The sequence below is a fragment of the Falco peregrinus genome, chromosome 1, assembly GCF_023634155.1.
Source record: "Falco peregrinus isolate bFalPer1 chromosome 1, bFalPer1.pri, whole genome shotgun sequence".
In the NCBI taxonomy this organism is placed as follows: Eukaryota; Metazoa; Chordata; class Aves; order Falconiformes; family Falconidae; genus Falco; species Falco peregrinus.
Genome location: NC_073721.1, coordinates 125,657,072 through 125,672,950, shown reverse-complemented (window position 1 = coordinate 125,672,950; position 15,879 = coordinate 125,657,072). Strand labels below are relative to the sequence as shown.

The 15,879-nt window shown below is 42.4% G+C and overlaps 1 protein-coding gene across 3 annotated transcripts in view; it reads right to left on the bottom strand.

Annotated features, from left to right (window-relative positions):
• The window catches only part of SMAD3 (SMAD family member 3), an 80,517-nt gene that overhangs the window by 30,688 nt on the left and 33,950 nt on the right, over positions 1-15,879 (bottom strand). The gene's annotated exons all lie outside the window — the stretch shown is intronic.

Genomic DNA, 15,879 nt, shown 5'->3' with positions numbered 1-15,879 from the left:
AAAAAAACGGTAACCCACCCCCCAACTATCCTTGTTACTACTGCAAGAGGCAGATAGGGCAAGCTGTATTTTTGTAGCAATGTGGTAATTGACTACTACTAATCTACCATGAATAGAAATTGGTAGCAAATAAGAGATGTAAGTGGAATCTGAAGGTATTGTATCCAAGCCCTTTCCCAGTTACCTTTTGTGGAGCAAATGTGACTTTTTGATTGATTTTCATAACCCCTCTAAATTTGAAATCCAGTTTTTCTAAGCAGTTCTAGTCCTTTCATTTATTTCAGCGAAGTTTATTTGTCCAAATCTCTGTCAGACTCATCTAAATTTATTTGTGCTTGATCCTTAAGGGGACTGGGGGTGGAGGAAACAGACACAATAAGAAAATCAGCCTCTCAAAAGGAGCGTGCCTTTCTGAAAAGTCATTTATCATATGAGCTCGTCATTTCTTCCCAGAATCCTGTGTTTAACTCCAATCATGAAATCCAAAACCCAACACACTTCCATCCAACCAAACCAGCAACTTCCTCTCTCCGAGGAGATTCCAGGCATACTGATGGGTCTGTGTATTTGTATGTTCAGAAGAGTTTCATAAGGAGAAAATGGATGGATGGAAATGCCGAAGAGATTCAGATAATCTTTCATAACACAGAGTGCATTCAAAACAAAGGCATTTCAAGAAAGACTGAATAACTGGAGCACATGGTCCTGTTAGCAATCAAAAAACACCACAACAACAACAACAACCAAAAAAAAAAACCACACAAAAGAGAAAAGAAAGCTCTTTTCTCAGTTATTCTGTTAGCTTCCATGGTACTTATGCTGATTTACATTTAATATCTAGCTTCAACATGCATCTTCTTGATACTGTAGGGGAAAAAAAATCTTCCTATTTTCACTGAAGTCAGGAGAGCTTTGCAAATTAGCATCAGCTGTTGATACAGTCCAAATAAAACCAGAGCAAAAGAACCAAGAAAAGAATATGCTTCTTAATTGCTGAAAGAGAAAATAAACTAACGTACTGCTCAATGTTTAGACAGAAGTCTCACACCAAGAACTACTGCCCCAAATATATGTCTGCTAACAAAAGCAAAAGTGATTATCATAGTGAGTGTTGAAAAATGACAGTTTTAAGACCTTGGACTCTCCTTCATAATATACACAATTCCCAGCGCCTTCAACAGAAACTTCATATAAATACCAGGAGTCGGAACTGACCTTAGAGAAATGTTTGTGCATTTTATCAAGTTGGGGCAAAGCCAACATTTCTTATGGAAACATTTTTGGTGGTCCTGGGCAAAGAACATGTTTACTGTATAGCAGATATAACTAAAAATACACTGTGTTACAGCCTCCAATTATCTTGTTTGGAATAGTTTGAGGCTACTCAAGGTTCCTTGTTGTTATTTTCTTTATTATATAGTGAAAAAGTTGCTGCTTTTCCTGTAATTTGAAAAGCAGCTATTTCAAGATTTGACATCTGTGTTTGTACCTCCCACGCACGGATAACAAAATCCAGAGTGAAATTTTCCAGAGTGCCCATCTCCTATTTTTGAAAGCAACTCTGCTACTTAAGACACAGATCGATACTTTCCTTGAATTACGTAGGCCTTTAAAGTCTTTCATTAATTCCACTGGCTCTACGTTATATTGCTTTTCAAGCTGGTTTAACAGCAATTCAGATATATACTTATTTGCACAACCAGTACTAATTAACAGCATACCACAAACCAGGGGACCCGGTCCCACAGACGCTCACACTTCCGTCCAACATCCACCCCCACCCCAAGCCCCTCCGCAGGGACGTCCTTTGGGATCCGTTCAGCAGCAGAGCTACACATGTGCTCAGATGGCTCTGTGATGAGGACCTGTTCTTCATTAAGGGTGATCAACTTGAAATGAAATGCAGCTTGCTTACAAAAACTTTAGTCTGTGTTCCTTAGCCTTCAGCCTCTCCCATTCTCTCAAACAATTAACCACCTCTCTTTTCCAATCGAGCTTTCCCAGCCTCCGACCCACTCTGGCATCCTGCGAGTTGTTAATGAATCAGTTCTGCATGAATCATTTCCCATGTGCAGACTGCGTATTTCATCACAGAGCAGATTCTCACAGACTTTCCTCCTTGGTCCCGATGACAAAGAACTACCTCCGCTACCAAAACAAGCCTTGAAGTTTCCACAAGGAGTTAACAGAAGGTGTGTGAGAGAGGTGAAAAGGGTAGTGGAAGAAGGCTGTGTTAATTTTACAACTCTGACTTCCTTAATTATGAGTCACCAGCAATGCAGGAGAAATCCAGATTAAAAAGTAAACCTAAAAGAGTGTGATGTCTTAGGGGAATGCTGCAGATTTAAGATGAAATGCCTCATTAAAAGCCCACAGAAGTTAATATTTTACAGTCTCTTATGTCTGTAATTACTAGTGAAATCAGAGACTCAAGACTCTGCAAGAGTTCGCGTGTGTTTGGAATAACACCTTTGTAAACTTCTCTGTCTCATAATCAGGTTTTACAACACATCTGAGGAAGGGAGGGATGAGAGGAGGTGGTGTTATAGGTTTTCGGTTGGTTAGTTTTATTTTGAGAGACTGTTTCTATACAATAAGAGAAGAGGGTTTCTTATACCAGAGAGGTGGAAAATGCTTCAGCTGAAATGTTTTTTTTCCCCCACGAAAAACTCTTAGCAGCAAAAAGGGAAGCTATGTATGTGGCCTACCTGAAAGCTTCCTTTCTTTTAGTAAATCTACAGATCAGTTGAAAGGGTTTTCTTTCAGGCTACCACTAGAAGCCTAACAGCACAGCAGACGTGCCATGCAGCAAGAGAAAGTCACTCCCTCAGCCATCCCCTCTGGCCAAGATAATTACCTTCTTCATGGAAGCCCAATTCTGCTTTCCTAAATTACAGTTTATGTTAAGAAATAAATAAATAAACCACACTGAAAAACTTTGAGAACAGGAGGGGAGAACAGTATTTTCCCGACGCTGCAAGGCACAAGGAATTCCCTTGCTCACCAGACTTTAACATGTTGTAGCTCCCTGAATCAGGATGCACCATTTTCTCAATATGTGCAGCACTCGCTATCTATCTGAAGGAAAGCAGCACCAACACAAGCACAGATGTTTTCCCTCTCTCCTTCACTGTCCCCTGCTGTAAACTACACCAGCTCTGCACTGGTGATACGGCTGGGAGCAAGGATGTATAATTTCAATGCTTAACTCTGACTAATGCAGGATGTGTGGGAGAGCAACCCAGCGGCATGAATAACAGCTCTATAAAGCACGTATCAGTACCACACTAAGTCATTCTTATCATCCAAACAGGATCTCAAGCATGTGCGTGCACAGTACCTTTCCTGTAAAGGTCTTATCTTTACTATTGCTTGTATGGAAATCCAGCTGGTATGACACAAAAAGGAGCAGGAAAAGGCAAGTAGCTGAAATCAACATAAACAAATACCTTATTTTCATGTAAATTTCAGCAGTAATAAAAACTTGAGGCAAGAAGTGATTAAAGAATGGTCCAGAAAAAAACAACACGAAAACAGGTCACCCTTCAACCACCACAGGAGACAGAACTGTTCCCAAATGAGATGTTTTTCAAAAGTTTTCCATGAGGCATCCATAACGAATAGCTGAAAATACCAACTGCATCAAAACTCACATTTAAGTAAGACAGCACCATTTCAAGTAGTTTTCCTGTTGTCATCTCCCTGAACTAAAAAAAATATTTAATATTCATGTCCTGGGAACCTCACTGGATAGATGCTTAAACATTAAGGTTAAACTAGAAGCTGATCTAGAGCTTGCCAAGGAGAGGGGAACAAGGAGGGAAGCAGAGTCACATATAAATATTAGTTTGTACTTGAAAAAGCCAGAGTATATTTTAAAGCTGTTTTTGATTTTCAAGCCAACTTCACATCGTTCTCTGTCAAATGTTGGTAGGGCAGGGTAGCACAGGGGGAATAAGCACCTCGTGTCGTCTTTGGCAGCTGGTCCAGGGTGACAGTGACACTGCCAGTCATTATCAGCTAAATTATGGAAAATGATCAGCAGAATTCCAGAAACAAGGGATGTTTTTCTTCCTTATTTTCTCTCTGGCCCCTCTTGGCGGGTGCCTTTAATGCCAGCCACACAGGAGTTTGGCTGGACTTTTGTGTGTGGTTTTGGCACTCACAAAAGAGGCAAAGAATGCTGTTTGGGAGCACAGCTCTCCTCCCGTAACCACACAGGCCTCCCTTTCCCAGGCATCATATCACCTTGCCATCTGGCAACTTCATGAGTACTGGCCTGAGCAATAACACTAGATAAAGACTGGAAGCTCTTTAAAGCCACAGGAGAGATCCCTCCTGGCCTGCAGCAGTAGACCAGCATCGCTCTGCTGTGACCTGAAAAGGGAATCCACAGAAGACAAAACTTTTTTCAGTTCTTCAAATCCTGAAGTGTTTTCAAAACCACAGAAGTGTACAAATAGATATGTCCATCTTGTGGTATAGCCAAGACAAGAGTAACACTAAAACGTTACTTAACAGCTCACAGCAACACTACAGCACTTTCATGGCCAACATGAAGACCACCACCACTCATTCCAAATCAAAGCTTGAGGGAACTTTAGAAGCAAACCATAGTAACTACTCAAGATGAAATGCAGACAGGAGACCCAGGAACACCACCCAGCTTCTCTAAAACACCACAATGAGGCATATAGAGGTAACAGTCAATTATGACCTTCTTTTTATGTCTCCTCTTTAGCAGCCCAAAGCACTTGCTAGGTCCCTGGGTCAGCAGTGACTCAGAACAGAGGGCCTTCCAGTGAATCATCCACACATTTTTAAGCACCCTCCAGGTTTTGTTGATTGGGAGATGTCTCACTACCTACACCTTCCCTAAATATTTACTGGGCTGTCCAAGCATGAGTGAGAGTGAGAGAGAGCATACTATCAAGGGTGCAAAAGAGTCAGCAATCCTCTCTGAATACCTGAATGCTGTGGAAAGGAATACAAGCCACACGCAAATCTAGCAGCAGTGCTCACTCCTACAGCACGTGAATACGGGCATAAGCCACACAAAGATAGGGAAACAATAGGGTAAGTCACAAATATTTGATTTCACAAGTCAAGACAGTTTTCTTTCCCCTCCCCTCGTGACTAAGCCTTTGGTCCACACACCCACTCCATCCTCAAAAAACATCTCCATGAAACAAATTTGATTGCTCTAAAATACGCACAGGCAATGACCAATCACACCTCCTCCTCACAGCACTAAGTCTATTTACTAAGAGTCTGCACCAACTGTCTACTTTGTATGTAACAGGATCCAACTCCCTCTCTCAACCAGACATTAAACACTAGCAAGTCCAACTCATCTCCATTTTTCTTATCCCATTCCCAAACCTCCGAGTCTGCAGACAACATCGTCCACCCAGACAAACTTTCTGAAATCACTCCTAGCTGCTTCCAGGGAGAGGACACTGCAGTGCCCAGTGTGCCACAGATCAGAATTGATCCTAAACCACCAGGGCTCAAAAGTACGGCACGGAAATGAGAGCAGTGGGCTGTGTCACAGAGGTTCTTGCCTTTCGCTAAGGGCAGGCACTGGTAGCACTCCATGCCTCACTGCCTCCCAACATCCCGCTGAGCTTATTAACTTAGGCTTTGTGCCATGCCTTACCTTTGATGCACTGCTGGTGTAATGGCAAGGACACTGCCTGCCAGTGGAGGCAGAAAACCCAGATCTCATCCCCATCCTGGCACAGACCTACTGCATAAAAATGGTATTAAACTTTGTTCTAGAAACCTACTCACCATCTGGAACCACTGCTCCACACCACCTCTAGCAGCCTTCCCAGCCATTTTCTGTTTTGTTCACTACTTGTGCCTCAATACATTTTCCTGCACAAAATTTAAGAAAAAACAAACAAAAAACAAGCCCCCAACGCAAAATAAAATCTACTCCTTTTTCCTTTTAGCAACCAAAACAACATGCCTGTCCTTATGCCATCCCAACTAATCTCTGGCACATCAAATAAATATCTTGTTCCTCTAACCCATCAAAAAACCCAGCTGCTAAAATTATCATTCCGACCCATCAATCACACTTCCTTCTTAATCGGTCTGGTATCTTCTACAAGGTATTAAGTTCAAACAGCCTACAGTCCTCAGAGCACTCCAGCCCTCTTTATGTCACATTTGAGACTCATCCCAACCGCAGCGTCTCCCTCCTCCTCCCAAATTCCTTGCCTAGACTGGACATCAACCACATGCTTCCCCTTGGCTTCTCCTTCCCTCCCCACCTCAGCCCCTTTCCCTGCCTCGTGCAGCTTTCAGCATAACACTGGGGCAGAGAAAAACCTTCCAGTCCTGATGAGATGGAAGGATGATCCTCCACCATCTCATTTCTTTGGAAAGGCCAGTTAAACCAAGTGTGCCACACCCTATCAACATGATGCAAGCGGACAAAAAGGTTTACAGGGAGGAGATGGTACAAAAATATTAAAGTTATTAATATAGACCACAGTTACAGTTTTCTCTGGATACTCCTGAGAGTAGTGTCTTGTGTCTTTTAGACTGCCAGCTACTCAGTACAGGGACAGTCTGTATTTCCCACCCCCACGCCCCCAAAGCAGTAAGTACATTCTTGGCAGCTAAATTATTAATAAGGAAAAAACTGTAATTGATTCATAGATGAGCCCAAAAGACATGATTTGTCTTCTTCAATCATCCAAGTCATCATGCCCACATGCTTTGTCCTGGTTCTGTCCCCATCAAAACTTCAGTCTCCCACCCAGACCCATAAGGCAGCTCCAAATTATCTGTGTTTACATGACCTCTTTACCTCTGTTGTATCTGAACACTGACCAGATACTGCAAAAGAGAAACAAAGTGTTTATTGTTCTGTCTCTCCTCTCCATGGCAAGAAAAAGCTTAACTGGATTAGTTCTTCACATTTATTTTTATCCATTGTGAGCTTGTGAAAAGACCAAACAAACAAACTCAAGGAAAAGATGAGTTTTGCATTCAGGTTTTGAATATGCTGAGCTTGGGGATCTAGCGCTCTCTCTGCTGGTGGAAAGTTCCACAGTTCTGACCCAACTCTTCACACCAGAAGTATATGTCGTCCTCCTTCTCCAAGCACTGCGTTCTCACATTTCAGCTCCAATACCAGCAACAGTAATTTTTGCTCCTGTTTTACTGAATGATCTGAGGATCACTGCATAGTTCTTGGCCCTCCTATGAATTCGGGCTTACTTGTAACACCAGCTTGAGGAGCGGCCCCTGAGTACAGCTACTCCACAGGCTGTTATGTTTATTATAATTAACAGCACCACACACATCCCATTGCTTTCATAACACTCGCCACAATTTGTTTGGCATGAAGAACTGAGCAGCAGCCAGCTTGCCACAAACTCAACCTTTTTAAGGCAGGACCCGTGGCTTTATTGAAAGCAACACAAAGTTTGTTTCTAAAAACATTATGGAGATGACATGTAAAACATAGCATTGCTGCTTAAATGCTGGTGAATCCCAAACAATGGGAACGCCTACATGAGGCAAAAACAGACCTTCAAAGGCTTGTAGGCAAATATACTGTCACTGAATATTTTGTCATGGAAGCAAGAGCCTAAAAATACAACATGAACAGATAATGCATTGAGACAGGCCGGCGCACATCCTGTCTTTACTCTGTAAACACCACAATGCGAATTGGCACTATTGTACAAATCAGGCCACCCATACAAAAAGTAGGACAGTAGTTTGTAATAAACTGCAGCCTTCATCCCAGAGCCGTGACACTCCTTGTCCCAGATATCTTGTTCTATATTGGAAGAACAAGAAACCTGGTGGGAGCATGGCTGGGCTGCCTCAGCCTCCAGCACCGGCAGCAGCAGCACATGCCTGCTGAGGGCACAGGGAGGAGGTATGGAAAGAGGAGACGGTGTTACCATCCATTTTCTGACAAGGACAGCACCTGCCCACAGCAGGAAAACCAGCCTTGAGATGTGCTGACTCACTGTAGCGTGGTTCCCTGCAGTTGGTAGTGGTTTTTCAGTCTTCTAAGAACACTCCTCTTCCCTGCAACTGAAGGACTGTTGCCATCTCCTTTCTCTACACAGAAATCAAAGAAAAAACAGAAGTGCCCCGGGTAAACTAGAAGACATTATATCCTGCATTTCTTGTTCCCATTTGCAAATTCTGGGCTTGAAGGGGAAAGTACTCTGTTTAGCATACATGAGAGAATGGTAAAAGCCATACCAGACTGAAAAAAAGTGACGCACTGGGGGCACAGTTCTCCACCAGAGTAAAGTAAGATTCATTTCTTGTTCTAGTGGATGCAGTTTAGCTAGATTTGGGTGGTTTAGTCCCAAGTTCTCAAAACCTTCAGACTCCTTTTATGTCTTTTATTCTTACCAAAATTACACCCACCCACCCCCACTGGTCTCAGTGCTTTTCTATAAAATACATGTGATAGGTCTCTCTTGTGGAAGTACGCAAGGACACTGGAAACACTCCAGAGTTTTGATACAACAAGAATGGATATCAAACTTTAAAAGCATTACATGCAGTCATGCATACAAAAGCCATAAACGATCCTTGGGTATAACAATATACGTGACCATTCAGAGAGCCTAATCTTTTCTCAGAACCACCAATGTTCCCAGAGCTATGTAAAGCAAAGTTTAAGATATAAAAGAATATTTAGAAAGGCAAACAAACACAGGTTCCCAAAATCTGGAAGTTTAGTTACCTTCCAGGAAGCAAATGAGCAGAGCCCTCCAGCTGAATGGTGTGGGCTCATTTGCACATGCAATGAATTCAGTAAATTCCATTCCGGACCTCTAGTTCACTGACTTGTGAGGATACTAATTGTTTTATGGTAGTAACCACTAATCCCCACTAAACCCCAATCAAATATCAAGGCTTATACACAACCAGCACAAAAGAGAAAGTCCCTGACCCAAAGAGAATGTGATTTCCATTTACAACAGGATACAACAGGTAAATGAAATGGACAAACAGGAAGGAGCAGTTATCACAGAAGCAGCTATTATATACCAGAAGTGTGAATGGGCTCCATGGGGAAAAAAATTAAAAATATCACCACCACATTCTTCTTCCAGCAATTAATCAGATTTTACTTTCAAAAACTGCGTGCTAAAAGTCCAGGTGGGCAAATCTGGGAAGCATTTTTTTCTTTTTACATGCAGGGGAAGAAAAGAGGGCAAAAGGCATGCACAAAACTGAAAAATACTTATTTTTCTGAAAATCACAGAGTGGCATCAGGAAGAGGAGGCTGTGGGGAAACATGTATATCAGTAAAGCATAGAGCACCAACCCTTTTTGCTTTCCTCTGCAGATCACCCTTAATAAATTATCATGACTCTCTTAGGGATTTTTTAAATCTGTTTTTTATTATTACTCCCATTTTTAAGGGAGATAAGGTTGTCTCTGCTTTTGAAACTTCAACAAGGGCCACACACTCCCACACAGAAGAATTTCACTGCTATAAAAGCTCTGGCTGCTCAGCCAGCTACTACTTAGTAGCTCTGGTGCAATAAAAAAAGCAACATGAACCACTACAAGAGGCACTAAGACCCTGTAATGCTCCTGGATGCACACTGTAAAGAAGACAAAAACATAACTTACAAATGACTTGCCCCCAGAAGCCGCTGAGGGCTGAGTGGTGTGCCTGCATACCACACAGCACGCATTTGCTTATACGAAACCTTTTTAACTTTGCCACGGGTGGGAGGAGCAGGAGCCCTGCATGTGGCTGTGTGGGCAGGACCAGCACCTGAGACTCAGCAGCACTGCAAATAAACACAGTTGATGCATGAATAATGATACAGTTTTAAAGCATTTATTTCTCAACAAATATATAGCAATAATATGGAAACCATGCAAAATGGTGGCACTGGATTTTCTTGAGCCAAATCCTTCAGATGTTAAAAAAAAAAAAAAAAGTCAAAGACAAGGAAGGGCTGGAGAAGGGCCAGGGTGCATACCAGCAGCAGGAGAAGCCTTTTTGTGACCAAGGCTGTGGGTGGTGCATTCCTGACTCATCAACTAAGGTGCATCTGGTGGCTGTGTCAGGTGCTTGATTGGCAAAAGCATTCCCTCATAATGGCTTCTTAATTGTTTTCTGACAGCCATGACACGTTCTCCAGAGGGCTATGAAGCCAGAAATTTGGAAGACAGTGTGCCATTTCTTATGAGCAGGTGTAGAGCAAACCAACCACCTGCTTCCCGTCTGCGTCTCTGACATTCTCACCTGCTGATGTGTTTAGAAAGCTCTAAGTGCGGTCCCCAGCGAACAATTTCTCATTACCCAAGTTGGCACTCCAGAAACGCCCCATCGATGTTACGTTGAAGCATTTGGTAGGCTTTGTGCATCAGCTCCGTTAATTTAACTGCTTAAATCTAAGCATATACTTAGAGGGCCCTGCAGAAAGGAGATGGATTGAGGAAGAACTTAGATGCTTTGCTCAGGATGAAAGAGACTTTGAAATCTTAAAACGCTGCTGTATTCTTAGATAATGAAGTGTTATAAAAAAATAAAACTAAAGGCCTTCAATAATTACTTTTGCGAGCACCTATTATTTCAACCCCAGCAGGCAATACTGTCTAATGTACCTCAAGGCAACAACTATGAATGCTTATTTAAAGAGAATATTCAACCCCCACTCTGTTCTAAACTCCTATCTGAATAAAAGCCAACATACTCAGCATTTTGCTTCCTGCTGTAAAGATTCAACAACTGTAGGCCTTGCCTGTGAGATGAGGAAAACCAACATGGAATATCATGTGTCACTTCATTTTCATCGCATGCAAACCTGGGATAAACAACAGGGACAGGTAAAGGCACTTGCCTTTTACCTAAGCTTTCATGCACAATAAATTAAGGATGGGCCTTAATTCAAACCAGCTTTTCTTTACAGCTCTCTATTAATCAAATCCCTTCAGAACAAGTTCATTTGAATGTATTTAATTTTACTGTGAGACTGATAATAGCACCGGTGTATTGCATCATCTTCACTAGAACAGTAATACCTTTTAACTTTCTTTTTAGTAGCTGCCTCAGACATGCCTTAGATAATTTTGTTGGCCAGCTGAGGACTAACGCAAGACATATTCTGTGAATAAATGCATTTCCAGAGCCTCAGTCTCAGAAGGTGATTTTGCAAAAGGCCAATGAGAAGTGCCTGCTTTGAAGTGTTCCTGGAATCAGTTACAGTTGCTTAAACCACTGATCAAATTCTACCAAAAAAGGCTTAGAGGAATGTTACTTCAGACTAGGTTTATCCTTCCTATAAATGCAAACTACTGCATTAAAAACAGAACTTTCCCCTATGAAATATGCACTTTCACAGCTTGGGAGTATTTAACCGAGGTGCTTAAAGTCAACATTTCGTTTTCTTTCTTGGAACAGTTGAAAAAACTTGAAGCCAAACTTCACTGAATGGAAAAGGCAACTTCAAAAGTCTTTCCCCTAAAAATAAATGATGAAGTTACACCAGCCTATGTGAAGGACCAGTTCTGTTCCTCTTATACAGTTCTGTAACTCATCTACATGTGATACGAGGTTAACATCACTCCAGTCTACTGTGCTCTACAAAGGATTTCTTAGCCAGTAGTTCTCCCGTTTTTTCCTTCATCCAAAAGGCACATTCTTTTGGGGCCAAATCCAACAATCTTAAGTCAGCAAGAGCTCACTTGGTTTTGTACCACCCAGCACCACGTGCAGCCACCACACAAAGCAGACAAGATGCTCAGCACCATCCTGTGCTTTTAGACAGCTCAGCCAACAGAAGATGCAAAGCAAGCTTAGGAAGGTATAACTAACAATTCCTCCGCCTGACATTTCCCGAGGAAGGAAAGCCAGCCCTATGCCAGTGCTCTCCCAAGTACAAGGGATGCACCCGAGCATGTGGGCAGCTGAAAGAGGCCGGAGCAGCTCTGGAAAGCTCTCGGCAGTCTGCTGCAGCCATGTGAGGACTGCAGCACTGCTCGGAGGCCTACAGCTTCTTCATGTTTCCTCCACAGCTGGGCCAGCAAGTGCAAGAGTGTATATGAAACACTGCTGCTGGGTGAGTGCGAATTCCTGCCTTGGTAGTGGAAATCATTACAAAAAGCCTATGGTAAGAGAAAATGAGGCTTGTGCTCTGTGGAAGTTGCTGGGTGCTCAACAAACTCCCATCAGGCCACTTATCCTCATGCTTCAACAGATGTAATTTGATTGTACATCTATTTAAGCAGTCCTGGGCCGCAGCTTCCCAAACCCATCTGGATTTGTACTTCGGCATCACTAGTGAAATCTCAGTGCATACCCTGCCCAAAATTCAGCATGGCAGACTGCAGGAAATGCACAAGGTTATTTCTACCATATCATTCTAGAAACAGTCTGCTGGATATTTTGGGGAGGGAACATAGGAATGGAGACTGCTACATACATTCATTACATTTCTTCTTTAAGATTATTTTATTCTACTTGGCATTTGTTGCAACATTAAACCACTTTGACTTACATTTTACACAGAATGTTTACAAGACATGTGGGCAAATTTAGCAACATATATTTTTTACACTTGGTAACTCTCCCCCACACACACAGAGTCGGAGTTACTCTATACATACGGTTCCTTTCACAGTAAAAATGCCAGGACTTTCCATATGCACTAATGCTCAAGAATGGCATTCCTGGCAGGTCTTAATGCATATGAGCAATGGCATTAAGCTTCCCTGCATTGCTTCAAGTCGTACTTGAGGAGAACACACACCTGAAAAAACCACCAAGGGAAGCCATGAAAGAAAATACACAAAAGGAGCTCACAGACAAGGCAAACCAGAAGCGCCTTACTTTAAGTTAGTAGACATTTCAAAGAAAGCACACAATGGTGCTGCCAACTTGCTCTAGATGGAACATTCTGTTTTTAAAGGCTGTTTTACAACAAGGCTGTTTTCTTCTTGGAGGATCACAAGAATCTCAAGACACCCTTCCTGAAAAGTGTCAGCACTGCACAAACAGGCTCCAAGAAGGAAGGGAGATTGTCAGCCACCTCCTTAGTGAAATGCCGCCTGGGCTCTTTCCAGTTGGTGGTGCAAGCCTTGTGCTGTTACCATGGCATTATTCCTTGGGCACATGCCTTTGCTTCTCTCATTTTGCTGTGGTTTTCCTAACATTATGCTTTTATAGGAGAGTTTTGCAGCAAGTTTGAGGGAAATGACATCACCAGCCCTCAGTTCAATCAGCCTAATACAGAAAGCTGCCTTCAAAGAAGCTTTTAAAAATACATTTTCGGTGGCTCTTCAGCATTTGAAAAAACGCTAGTGCATCCAAGCCTGTAAAGTCACATAAAGAACCTCCAATTCAAACATCTGAACACTGATACATACTCATTCTCTGTGCTGCTAATTAACCACAAGCTGATTTCCTTCAGCAGTGTGTTTACCTTAGCAGTATGGTTGTCCAGAATCCACCTTCCAGAACATAGCAATAATCAGGCTTCATAAAACAAATCTCTATGTTCACTGCTATACTGAAAAAAATTCCCATTGCATCAGTGTTCTGGCTTCTATCAAAAGCACAAAAGGTAAGAGGTTCTGATCAGACCTGGAAGCCTCCACTTACAACAAATGAAACATTTCTCAAGAAGCAGATATGACAATTTTCACTTCTCAGTAGATTAATTTTCACTTCTCAGTGTGATTAATTAATCACACACAAGAGTGACATGATATGGCAGAGGCAAAGTTAAAACCCAAAATACTCCGTTGTCCAGACACAGATTCCCATCTCCAGTATGCTCCTGTTTTTCAACACAGGCCAGTAACAGGTGAGACTGATACTGCAGAACTGTATGGGCAACCAGGAGAGCGCAAATGTGCAGTGGCACTGGACACCCCAGAAGCGTTGCAGGGAGGGAGGCTGCAGCTTTCCTGTGCCATTGGTGGCAGCGGCTTGAGAAAAAATGGCTGCATGTCCCAATTTGTCCCCAGAAAAAGAAACTAAACCCCAGTGGAGCATGCAGTTCCCTGAAATGAACGAAACGAGCCCTCTAATATGAAATCTAGAAATGGAAAAAGGCACAAAGAAACAGAGACAGGAAGGCGAGAGGCACAATAGGCTCTTTTTAAAGGTGGTGAGATAAAGCACTTGTGCCAGCACAAAAGGAGCAAGAAGGAATGAGCCCATCTACCTTCGCTGGGGAAGCAGGTTCTAGTGAAGACAGAAGTTTTAGAGATGATCAAATCAGAGGTACCTTGAAAGCAAGCTGCCCAGCAAGGACATTGGCTTGGCTGCCTGATGGGAAGGAGGGCTCAGCTACCTTGCTGCTGGTGTTGTCTCTGTACACAGGCTGCAGGGGCAGTGAATTTCCTCACTGAACCACTGCTTGGCACCCTCCTCATTTGTGTTAGTTATAGCCTGGACCTCAACATTTTTAGAACAATTAATTGTTCAAAACAAAAACTCGAAGCCATGTTTAGTGAGGTACTTTTAAAGCCAGTAAAAAACAATTGGCACCAACTGCACAGGCCTGTATTACAGGTGTTGACTGGCAGCTTTACGTAGGTGCCTCAGTAACAGAGAAGGTGTGGGCTTCAGAAAACCCAGGCAGCAGAACATACAGCCTTCTTGGCACAGCAACCAGAGTGCCTAATGGGAAACCAGCCTCCATCTGGCTGTGCCACTTCAGGAGATACCTTAAAACTTCATACTCTTTTATTTCTGCAGCGAACAGACACTCCCCCTGACCCAGGGCCCTCCACATGGTCTACTTAATGAAAAGCTTGTTTGCTGAGGCACATACCCATCTACTGTGATATGAACAACTGCAGCACAAATCCAAAAGCACTGATGGGTATGCTACAGAGAATCTATGTTGGCATTATATAGAACTTCTTCTTTATTCTTTAGGCTTCTGTGAAATTAACAATGCAACTGTGGGGTCATAACCAATTTTCACTCACTTAAAAAAAAAAAGCGGAATTAAAAATCACAGGCTGGATTCTGACTTTACAACAGTGTATCCACAAATAGCTCCATTAACTTGAGAGAGACTAACCAGAGAAGGTACAGCTACCAGTGATAGTCACATATTGGGCACAGGGAAAGCTACCTTGGCACTGACTTAAGTGTGAAAGGATCAGTCTGCAAATGCAGGAGGCAGCTGGGTCCCACTGGACTCCACTCCCTGTTTTCTGTCCATAGGTTCTCTTTAATACTTGTTGTTGCGACGGAGGGAAGACACAGTCGCTCAATATGAGTGATCAGCAAACTTCCTTTATTGTCTCTTACAGTCACCTTTTATGCCTTCTTATAATTAGCTCATACATATTACAAAAGTTAAGCTCATTATTGGTTAGTTGCCTAAATACCAAGCCCGCCCCTAGTTTCTCTTCTGTAGTTATCTGTTCCCACCTGCAACATTCTTTTTCCACCAAAATCTTCCTGTTATTGTGTAACAAGGACAGCCAAAGACAGTGTATTTTGCTTTACTTCAGATAAGCTGAGAGCGATGTGCATTTTTGTCCAGCCAGCTGGACTATGTCTATGTGACCCTTTTCAGCTAGCCAGTTATCCACAACTTGTCTTTACTTTTGCAGGTAATGCCTAATATTTTTCACGGGAACAGCTTCCACACACTATGCAGAAAGATAGCACACTATTAAATAACCACCACTGTTTGTTTAATTTACATTATGAATTGCTTTAAAATGAATTGCATTAAAAAATGGCATTTCATGATAGATTACCAGACATTAAAATCTTAATGACTGAGTATGAAGGATGATAAATGAAGGCCAGTATCACCATTAGCTGGACTGGTACCAAAAGGTGGCACATATCAAAGCGTATGTTCTTCACTGATTGAAAATGCACACTTCCCAGTA